Raw genomic sequence first — 12,338 nt, 5'->3', positions numbered from 1 at the left:
TATAGGAGAGAGAAGCTCTAACCAAAGCTAACTGAATTCTAGAATTTTCCAGATTCAGTTTGGTTGAATGTGGACTAGTTTTGGATCTAGTTTGGTTCCTTTTTTATTCGGTTTGGTTCCATTTTGATTTGGTTCCTTTTTTATTCGGTTTGGTTCCATTTTGATTTGGTTCCTTTTTTATTCGATTTGGTTCCATTTTGATTTGGTTTGATTCAAGAGAGAGGAGAGATAAAAATATCACATTATTTTTGAGTTTAAAACTCATTCAAGCATGTGAAATACGCACCTCCTTTAATGGACTCCCCTTCCTTATATATGTGTCAAAATAGAATTATTATACCCAAAATATCTCATATTTTTAATATTGCTCATAGTTTTTTACTAATAAACCTTGTACATTTTCAACTCTTCATCTTATGTGAGCATTTACTCATTTTTGGATATCAAAAATATCTCATATTTTTAATAGTAGTCATAGTTTCTACCTTGTACATAGTCAACTCTTCATCTTATGTGAGCATTTACTCATTTTTGGATATAAAAAATATCTCATATCTTTGATATTACTCATAGTTTCTTACTAATAAACCTTGTACATAGTCAACTCTTCATCTTATGTGAGCATTTACTCATTTTTGGGTACCTTCTTTTACAAATTGGATTTATCTCCTCCCTACACATGGATTGATGCTATTGGCCCATAGGAATCTTAATTGGACCATAATCCAAAAATTTCTGAAAATCTAGACCCTTAGGCTAAGATTCTTTATACCCATTTCCAATAAATTCCAATTGCACATTGGAAAGTTCTTTTTGAACTTCTGTTTCAGGGGAGCTTATTTTAATAAGATGAGTTATTTTTCTATCCAAAAATATTCTTAATCTGAATATTCTCTCTCTAGAATATTTTCTCTCTCTATGTCAAAACAGGTAGAGATGAGATCTCTTATATTTCTGAAGAGGGAATTGATTACAGGGGAATATGCTTTGACATTTTGAGAGGCTGGGGAGGAATCTTACATTCTCTCACACTTGAAAAACGTGAGATGTCCTCATCTCGCAAACTTGGGATAATTTCGCGAGATGCACGAACATGAGACTTAGAGAAAGATTTAATTAAGATTAACTACCAAATAAAAAAGTCTCAAAGAGAGTAAGGGTCAAGACAAGAACAAGATTTAAACTTTATTCATTCTTGGAACATATACATTAAGGATAGAAGAACTCTTCACACTTCCATAAGCCCGTCCATCATATGATCACAAAAGCAGCACTCACAAGCTGCGCACGTATAAGGTAACTCATCTATGGGAATAATTCTGTTGGTTATTACCGCACCTATCTTAGTGGTATGAGGTGATCTAACAAAAGGACCTCTGAGAGGCAAGCCAAAAACGGGGTAAAGGCATATCTTCTGATGAGGAAGAAGAAGACCCGCTCAGAAAACCCAAGATGTCTTGATCTCATGACGTAGTAGTATCTGGGACCCAAACCCAAGGCTTCAATAACCATGGCCAAGCAGACATTGTTACGAAAGTGCTGCTGACCCCACGGTGTTACCCTAGTTATGTCTTGATAGGTCCGCCATTTGGTTTGAGCTACAGAAGTTCCTAGGTGAGAAAAAAGTGAGCGCTCATACAGTTCTATAAAATCCTTCTTCACAGACTCGCTTGCGTCTTGAAGGTGAGAAATCATCATGGATAAAACTAATTTCTGTTGCCAAGCCATGAAGGAGATTAAGAAAGAAAGGAGTTCGATGGAAGTAAGATTACTGTGAGCGACAAGTAAAAGTTACGACTTATATAAAGGAAGAAGCTAGCGTAACCTAGAAGCCAACGGTATCTTGCCACTGAAGTTTTACCACACATTCGAATTCATCAACTGGATAGCATTAATGCTTATAATTTTAAGCCTTAGATTTACTCGTATATACTGTCGGTAAAGAGCTGCAGTTATACCCTCGGTATATACGGTTAGTCATGATACTTGGAATTATAAGGTAAATACTATCATGTCTAAGCCTCAAGCAAGCCAGGGTTCCATATAATTGCGGTACTTCCATTTGAAGACCCAATTACTAATTTACAAAATTAGTTTGAATATCAATTTGTATAAATTAAATCACACAATTATAACCTTTTTGTGCTACTTGATAATTTTTTGACATATTTGGCTTTTCAGTTGATCTTTATTAGCCAATTTGCTCTGATACCAACTGTGAGATCCTTGTTCCCACCGTGCAACGGATTCGGGGTACTAGCAGCAGAAGTAGCACTTCTTGCACGAGGGAGGGTCCCACACTCGGGGCCTCGTCCACGGATATCCAGACAAAAGACTAATCTGTCGGTTTTTCCAAAAAAAAACCCGGAAAAACTTACCTTATCCGGAAAGCACGGGCGATTCCTCCAGGATAACTTTTTACTTTAACGTAGTCAAGACCATTGGTGATCAAACTGATCCGACTGCACCTATAAAGATACTCGGTCAGATCAAGGAAGAAACTTGCACTTGGATCATTGGGATCAATGCTTTTTTTCCCATCAAGATGCACAGCCGTTGATTCCTATCCATAGAACAATTACTATCCGGGACTTACTTCATCTATCATAATAACAGAAATTGAGTCTCGATTTACAGATCCATCAGTCCAGCCTAACCCCATCCGATCCCATGGGTTAGCCAATCGCCCACCCACTGTAGTGATGGGATCCAATTTGGAAATTGGTTAGGTTTTGTCCCGGGTACCAAGGAAAAGAGTTCCAAGGCTCCCTAGTTGGAAGTTCATGCAAACATAAAACTAGCCACACCACTTACACACCCAATATGAAATTGCCTTTTTCTTAGCATCAGCTAACTTTAAAACAATCCTTTAATGAAACCATAGTACCACTGATCACAATCTTTCAAATTATCCGGTTGATTCTTAATTTCCCATCATTCCTTCATCAGAGTATCTATGGCATCATTGGCAACCACCTGTCCACTCAGGGGCCTTTTCCATAGTTCCTAGCTCATAGTAACCCTTTGTGATCATATGATGTACGGGCTTATGGAAGTGTAAAGAGTTCTTCTATCCTTATTGTATATGTTCCAAGAATGAATAAAGTTTAAATCTTGTTCTTGTCTTGACCCTTACTCTCTTTGAGATTTTTTTATTTGGTGGTTAATCTTAATTAAATCTTTCTCTAAGGCTCATGTTCGTGCATCTCGCAAAATTATCCCAAGTTTGGGAGATGAGGACGTCTCGCGTTTTTCAAGTGTGAGAGAATGTAAGATTCCTCCCCAACCTCTCAAAATGTCCAACATATTCCCCTGTAATCAATTCCCTCTTCAGAAATATAAGAGATCTCGTCTCTACCTGTTTTGACATAGAGAGAGAAAATATTCTAGAGAGATAATATTCAGATTAAGAATATTTTTGGATAGAAAAATAACTCATCTTATTAAAATAAGCTCCCCTGAAATAGAAATTCAAAAAGAACTTTCCAATGTGCAATTGGAATTTATTGGAAATGGGTATAAAGGACCTTAGCCTAAGGGTCTAGATTTTCAGAAATTTTTGGATTATGGTCCATTTAAGGTTCCTATGGGCCAATAACTATGTACAAGGTTTATTAGTAAGAAACTATGAGTAATATCAAAAATATCTCATATTTTTGATATCCAAAAATGAGTAAATGCTCACATAAGATGAAGAGTTGAAAATGTACAAGGTTTATTAGTAAAAAACTATGAGCAATATTAAAAATATGAGATATTTTGGGTATAATAATTCTATTTTGACACATATGTAAGGAAGGGGAGTCCATTAAAGGAGGTGCATATTTCACATGCTTGAATGAGTTTTAAACTCAAAAATAATGTGATATTTTTTTATCTCTCCTCTCTCTTGAATCAAACCAAATCAAAATGGAACCAAACCGAATAAAAAAGGAACCAAACTAGATCCAAATCTAGTCCAAATTCAACCAAACTGAATCTGGAAAATTCTAGAATTCAGTTAGCTTTGATTAGAGCTTCCCTCTCCTATAAATAGAATATGAGTCCTTTGAAAAAAATAGAAGAATTTTACTATACTAGAGTTATGCTGAAATAATGCTAATTTCTACTATTCTAAAATTCTCTCCAAATTGAAGAAATTGGAGCTTCCCTCTTTCTTCAATCCCCATTGGTGGCTCCATCAACATACTTAACCAATTGATTGGTTGGGGGCCTCTACCGTGAATAAAGAATCAAGCAATTTGTAAGGTAATTAGTGAATTTTGATCATTTTCTATAATTTCTCAATGTTTCTCTCTTCTCAACCCCTCTCAAGCTTGAGAAGCTTAATTGGAATGGTTTTTGAATGCTATTAAAGTTAATTGATGAATGGTAGTGAAGAGTTACATAATTTGATGAATGCTATTGAAGTTAATTGATTATTGATAGTTAAGAATTACATAAATTTCCATTTATGCTTAATTCTAATGGTTTTTATGTAATTTCTCTCTCTCACTCAAGAAATGGTCATACTCATGACCCATTCTCAATCCAAATGAAGCTTTTCATAAAGCTTTTCCTTAATCTAAGATTAATCTATGCTTGAGGTCAAATTAATGGCTTTTTTCTATGCTTTTAGTTTATGTATTTCATGAATATTGATGATTCAACCCATTATTGGGTTAATGATCCAATTAGGGATCATTCTAATCATTTTCTTAATGGTAAGCTTTATCCTTCAAAATAAATTGAGATTTATCAGTCATAGTAGCGGAGCTATGGCAAATTTTTTATAAAAACTACACATAAAATAATTTTATTGAAAGCATGAAAAGAGAACTTCCTACCATATTCTAGGAATTATCATCCTAGATTAATTGAAAGAATTTTATTGTAATCATGGAGAAATTAATTTTTATGTTATGCATAATTGATGATTATTTTATTGTAAAAGTGTTACTTTTATCATAATTGGATTTCATGCATAGAGGTATGCATAAAAGAATTATTATTTTAATATAAAAGTGTTTCTTTTATCATATTTGGATTTCATGCATAGAGGTATGCATAAAAATTGATTATTTTATTATGAGATGTGAAAAGATGTGTATGAGATGTGATAGGATATGATAAGAGGTGTATGAGATGTGATAGAATGTGTTAAGATGAGTTAGGATGTGTTAAGATGTGTATGGGACGAGGTAGAGAGTGTATCTGATGGGATAAGATGTATATGGGATGTGTTAGGGTGAGAATGGATGTAGTAAGGATGTATGTATGTAAATACGGTGTATGTATGTATGTGGATGTGGATGTATGAATGAGGATGTGAAAATGGATGTATGTATGTAGATGTGGATGTATGGATGTGAATGTGAATGTGAATGAAGATGTGAATGTGGATGTATGAATGTGAATGTGGATGTGTGGATTGAAAAGATGCAGGGGGGAAGAGAGCTTGAGCTCTTGCAAGCACACACACACACTCACAAAACCCTAATAGAGAACACACGAGGTGAGAGGCTGAAAATCTTCTTCTTATCTACTCAACACTCAACACACCATATACAAGAATAAGAGTACACAATAATATGAAAGGTACTCAACCAATACATACACGGGTTCTCTATAGTGTGAACCCGACTAAATGAGCTGGCGCTATAACTATGCCAGTCTCTAGAGTGGCTGTCACACAGCCTGTCATCCCACTGGCCGCATATCACCCAAGATCTCACCAACCATGCCAGTGGTGTAAGTGCGGGGCCTATCCCCCAGGCGGGTCATCAGTGGCCACCGCCTCACTAGAGCTCGATATCTCAACACTCCCCCTCGAGCTCAACTCCATCTCATGTACACCAAGCGAAGCCCTGAATCTGCGGAGCTTCTCTGTACCCAATGCTTTGGTGAAAATGTCAGCTACCTGATCCTCTGTGCTGACATAAACAAGGTCAAGGTCTCCTGCCAAGACCTTCTCTCTGACGAAGTGGTAGTGAACCTCTATGTGCTTCGTACGAGCATGAAAGACTGGGTTCCTGGCCAACTGTATACTGCTAATGTTGTCACAGAAAATGACAACCTGTCTATCCACAGATAGACCCAAATCTGCAAGTAGCTTCCTCAACCAAGCTACCTCACATGCTGCCATAGCAGCTCCTCTGTACTCGGCCTCTGTACTCGATAGAGCAACCGTAGGCTGCTTCTTGCTGCTCCAAGTCACAGCAGCACTCCCCAAAGAAAACATGAAGCCACTAGTAGATCTCCTATCTGAGATACTACCAGCCCAATCAGCATCTGTGTACCCATGTACACATATCTCTGTCCCAGTCTCATAGAATAGTCCACAATGCAAAGTAGACCTCACATATCTCAGTATGCGTCTCACAGCATCCAAATGCGGTTTTCGTGGAACCTGCATAAACTGACTCACCAACCCAACAGCATAGCTCAAATCTGGTCTGGTGATCGTCATGTAGATCAAACTTCCTACTATGCTCCTGTACATAGTAGGATCCTCCAAGATCTCTCCTGAATCTGCACTCAACTTGCCATTCTGATCCAATGGCACAGAAATAGGCTTACAGCCTGTCATACCATACTTGGACAACATGTCCAAGCCATACTGTCTCTGCAGTAATCCAATACCATGTGGTGACCTAATCACCTCAATGCCCAAGAAATATCTGAGCTCCCCCAGATCCTTCATCTCAAACTTCTGTCTAAGCAAGATCTTTACATCAAAGATCTCTGCATCATGGTCCCCCGTAATGATCAAGTCATCTACATAGATGACGACAAGCACAACTCCTCTATCACCATGTCTCACATACAGCGAGAAATCTGCATTGGCTGCATGAAAGCCAATAGTGACAAGATATTCAGAAATCTTGTCAGACCATGCTCTTGGTGCTTGCTTTAAGCCATACAAGGCTTTCTTCAACCTGCAAACATGCTCGGGGTGACCCACATCCTCATAACCAGGTGGCTGCAACATATACACCTCTTCTTGCAAATCCCCATGCAAGAATGCATTCTTTACATCCATCTGATGTAAAGACCATTGCTTTGACGCAGCCACTGCTATCACAACTCTCACCGTTGCCATCTTGGCAACTGGGCTGAAAGTTTCTTCATAATCAATCCCATATGTCTGCGCATATCCTTTGGCTACCAATCTAGCCTTGTACCTGTTTATGCTTCCATCACTGTTATGTTTAACTTTGTACACCCACTTGCAGCCAATGGCTTTCTTGCCTTCAGGCAGTTGCACTAAATCCCAAGTTTCATTTCCATATAGTGCATCCATCTCCTCATCCATAGCTTTTTCCCAATTCACATTTCCAACAGCCTCATCAATGCATGTGGGCTCAACAACCTGCACAACCTTTGCCATATATGCATAATGATGTGCCACATAACCATCATATGTAAATCTCTGCACAGGGTTCTTCACTCTCCCTGATCTTCGCAGCTTTTCATTCATGGCTTCCATAGCCTTCTTTACACCAGGTGTTCTCATAGCTGGGATCCCAAGCTCCTCATCAAGGCTCATATCTGAGCCACTAGACTCTCCATCAACATGAGAATGCCCTGCAGAAATGTCAGGCATACTAAGGGGCTCAACCACTTTCTCTTTTCCTTTACGTGATGTACTAATCACATTTGCAGGGCTGGTATTATGACGCAGCCTGCCACTCCATGGTCTATCAACAGACCCACTAGATGAGGACTCTCCTGGTCCACTCAAAGACTGTGATTGCTGACCTGCATTCTATGCAACCACACTTCCACTCACATCAGCCCCAACAGCTTCTTTTTCAGCAGCATACCAGCTGCTCATCTCATCAAAGACAACATCCCTGCTTACCCTCAACTCACGTGTAGTAGGGTTATAACACCTGTATCCCTTTTGCTCAAGGGAGTATCCAATAAACACACATTTTTCAGCTTTTGGATCCAGCTTAGTTCTCAGCTCATCTGGCACATGCACATATGCAATGCATCCAAAAACTTTCAGATGAGACAAATCTGGTTTTCTGCCAGTAAACCTCTCCTCTGGAGTTACATCATGTATGGCTGCAGTTGGAGTCCTGTTCATGATGTATACTGCTGTAGAAACAGCCTCAGCCCAATAGCAATGCGGCATATTCTTCTCTTCCATCAATGCTCGCGCAATCTCAGCAATGTGCCTGTTTTTTCGCTCAGCAACTCCATTTTGCTGCGGAGTGTATCTGCATGTGAACTGTCTCCGAATACCATTCTTCTTCAAGAATTCAGAGAACTCATTGGAGAAGTACTCTCCCCCTCCATCTGACCTTAGGCACTTTACATATTTTCCTGTTTGCTTTTCAACCAAAAATCTGAAATTCTGAAAGTGAGTGAACACCTCACTCTTCTCCTTCATGAAATATACCCACACTTTTCTTGTGTGGTCATCAATGAAAGTGACATAGTACCTGCAGCCTCCCATAGACACGGTCTTCGTAGGACCCCATACATCTGAATGCACAACATCTAGTGCATTTCTGCTCACATATCTGTTACGTGGAAACACATGCTTTGTTTGCTTCCCAAATTGGCATGCTTCACAGATTTTATGCATACCTTCCACTTTAAATTTTGGCAGCCCTGTCACAATTCCTTTTGTCTGCATAGACTTCAATCTCTGCACATTCACATGACCAATCCTTTTATGCCATATGTCTGTGTCTGCAACAACTCCTGAACCATTTGCAAACATCGCAGCACTCATTTCAGGCATGTCTACATCCAACGTAAACATTCTGCCCACTCTGTTGCCTTTTGCAACCAACCTGCACTTGTCTTTGAAATCTTCAACATAACACCCATCAGGGTTAAACCTAACCTGCAAACCCTGCTCAATCATCTGGCCAACTGAAACCAGATTCTTTGTTATGTTCGGTACATGAAGTACATCTGCAAGGTACTTCACTTTGCCATCCTGCATAGACAATGGCACATCTCCAATGTGGGCAATTGGATGAGCAGTGTCATCCCCTGTTTCCACAAAACCTGGTCTTTCCGGGTTTTTCATCTCCTTGAACCACTCTCCATGACTCGTCATGTGGTTCGAAGCGCCTGAATCTACATACCATACATTATCTTTCTGTGCTGCATCAACATTTTCAGACATGGCATTCACGACATGCTGCATGACAAACAACCTTTCATTATCCTCATTATTTCTGCTTGAGGATGCATAGTTGTTTTGCTGCACTTTCCCATTTTGCATGTCAGCCTGCTTCTTATAACATTCTGACTGCACATGTCCAGGCTTACCACAATAATAGCATTCACGTGCATCATTATATTGCCTTTGCCAATTTCCACGGCCTCTTTGACTCCCCCTGCCTCTGAATCTGCCTCTTCCACCTGCGTGTTGTTGTTGTTGTTGATTCTGGGACTGTTGTTGTTGTTGCTGCTGCTGCTGGCCATAATTCTGATTACCTGTTCGGCCACCTCCTTGACCGCGTCCACGGCCTCCTCTACCTCGTCCTCTTCCTGAACTCGTGTAGAAGGCCTGTTGCTCTGAACTGTTTTTACTTTGTGAAGACTGTTGGTCTTCACCCAAGTTCTTCTCTTCGATAATCAGCATAGACACCAAGTCTGTAAAGTTGGGAATGTTTTCCCGAGTCTGAATAGACGTCTTGAACGCCTTGTATTGTGGCCCGAGACCACGTAAACAGACTTCCACCTTGTCATCATCATCTACTGACACACCAATAGATGCAAGGGATTCCACAATACCCTTTATCTTCAGCGCATAGTCATTCACAAACATGCTCTTTTTCTCCACAGTATGAAGTTCATTCTTCAACTGTATCTTACGTGCCTTGGTGTTTGTTTCATAAAGCTTTACCAAGGTGTCCCACGCCTCCTTGGGGGACTTGGCATCCTGAATGTGCCCAATCATGGTGTCCTGTATACTAATGGAAAGCCAATACATAACCTTCCTGGCTCCTTGGTTCCAGTCTTTAAACTCTTTCACATCTGTAGCAGTCGGATTTATATCCGGTATCTCCGGTGCCTCTTCATGCTCACCTTCAATGTAGTCCCAATAGCCTTTTCCCATTAGGAAATTAGTCAGCCTGAACCTCCAAGCATGGAAGTTATTCTTGTCCAGCTTCTCAGCCACAATCTGTGTTATGCCATCATTAGACATCTTGCCAAATACACAATTTCACCAGAAACTGCACTCTGGTTTTTCTGCACAACCTGCAGTATTTTTTTGCACAGCGGTACTGTTGTACTCTCAAATGTCACAACCAGTGACTTCAATGTGCATACATACACCCAATGGCAACTGTAGACCTCTTTGCAGCACCCACAGTGTCTGCACAGTCAATCTGTCTTCCTGCAGTTCTTAAAACAGAGTTCTGCAGAGAATCGATGACTTACCCGCAGTGCTTGAAATCGCCTGCTTTCTGAAAAACGGAGGTCCAGACGCGCCCAAAACGCGTTTTCTGCTCGAAAATTGTAGTCCAAAGGACTGTATAGTTGCCCTAGAGCTTCACTCCCGCGAAGAAAGCTCCTCAATCGGAGATCGTTTGCCGGTGCCTCCCGTAGAGCTCCCAACAAGGGTGTAGTCACCAACACAATAGGGAAGAGTAGTTGAAGCTCTTACCCTCGTACCGCTTCCTGTGGTTCTCTTGCTTGCAGCTCAGCCCTTAGCACGAACCAGGCTCTGATACCATGAAAAGATGCAGGGGGGAAGAGAGCTTGAGCTCTTGCAAGCACACACACACACTCACAAAACCCTAATAGAGAACACACAAGGTGAGAGGCTGAAAATCTTCTTCTTATCTACTCAACACTCAACACACCATATACAAGAATAAGAGTACACAATAATATGAAAGGTACTCAACCAATACATACACGGGTTCTCTATAGTGTGAACCCGACTAAATGAGCTGGCGTTATAACTATGCCAGTCTCTAGAGTGGCTGTCACACAGCCTGTCATCCCACTGGCCGCATATCACCCAAGATCTCACCAACCATGCCAGTGGTGTAAGTGCGGGGCCTATCCCCCAGGCGGGTCATCAGTGGCCACCGCCTCACTAGAGCTCGATATCTCAACATGGATGTGGAAATGGAAGTATGGATGTATGAATGTGGATGTGGATGTATGCATGTAGATGCATATGTATGAATGTGAAATTGGATGTATGATGTGGACGTACGAACATGGATATGTATGTAGAATAATGAATATGAAGGTGTATGTGAGATAATGTGTAGTCTATATAGTGAATGGATGAGAACGAGTACACATTGAATGGAATGTGGAATAAGTAATGTGGTCCGAGAGTGGATAATATGGAAAGACGAGAGTTCGTTATAGAAACTGTAATTTGTGACTGTTTATAAATGACTGTTTTATGTCAAGAATGCTGGGGAAGCATTTTGACCGTCTTGAGGATTAAGGTCATGAAGACCGAACTGATAAAGTTGCAACTGCTGATGGCGGAGAGTCAATGGAGGACGTCTCGCGTAGCAAGGTTGATTGAGGTCTTGACCAGTCTCGGTTCGATTTAAATGGTGAGCTTCCGGTACGGTGGATGAGGGACCAAGGAAGCGGCCTATGAGTGAAGCGCTAGGTCACCTGCGAAGGATCCTAGAGAGTGCTGACCATACGGTGCTCGGGCTCTGGGTCGTCGAAGATACCCACACGTGCGTCGTGGAAGATATTGGAACAAGGAGTAAGTGTTGTTTTCTGAAACCGGTTATGGATCTGGTTGATTGACCTTGCTGGTCCTCAACGGATGAGTCCATGGCTCAATTATATGGATCTGTGGGTTGATCTTGCTGATCTTCCATGGAGATTCCATTCTATTATATGAATATATTGCTGGTATGAGGTGATCTAATAATGAACTGAGAATCACTATCTTGTTCTGATTATTAAGTTTGCATTCCTTTGGATCCTTCTCTCTTCTATCCCATTATTAACATCTCTTAGTGTCCCCACAAACAAAAATGACATGTAAAAGTGCTTCATATGTGATTGGACCATAATACCTACAAAACTTGCTTCCATTAATGAATGTAGTGAATTCCACCCCTTCTAAGGATTTGAGATGAATTGTGCCTTGAGGTGTGATTTCAATGACCCTAAATCATCCCATAGTACTGAATTTAAGCTTTTGATTCCTGTTCTTGACATCATAGATCGGTACTAAGTCCAACACTTGCAGTTTGTCTTCCTTCAAGGCTAGTTGATTGTTAAACCATTGCTTATGGTGGCATTTGTCCACTATCATTGCCTCTAGTGCTAAGAATCTAGTCTCATCTAGATTTTGTGATGTTATTTGCAGGAAAAAAATCGATTTCAAAGTT

This window comes from Cibotium barometz, chromosome 17 (genome assembly GCF_041138505.1).
Source record: "Cibotium barometz isolate CiBa-2024 chromosome 17, ASM4113850v1, whole genome shotgun sequence".
Taxonomy (NCBI): domain Eukaryota; kingdom Viridiplantae; phylum Streptophyta; class Polypodiopsida; order Cyatheales; family Cibotiaceae; genus Cibotium; species Cibotium barometz.
Note: the sequence above shows the minus strand (reverse complement) of the source record.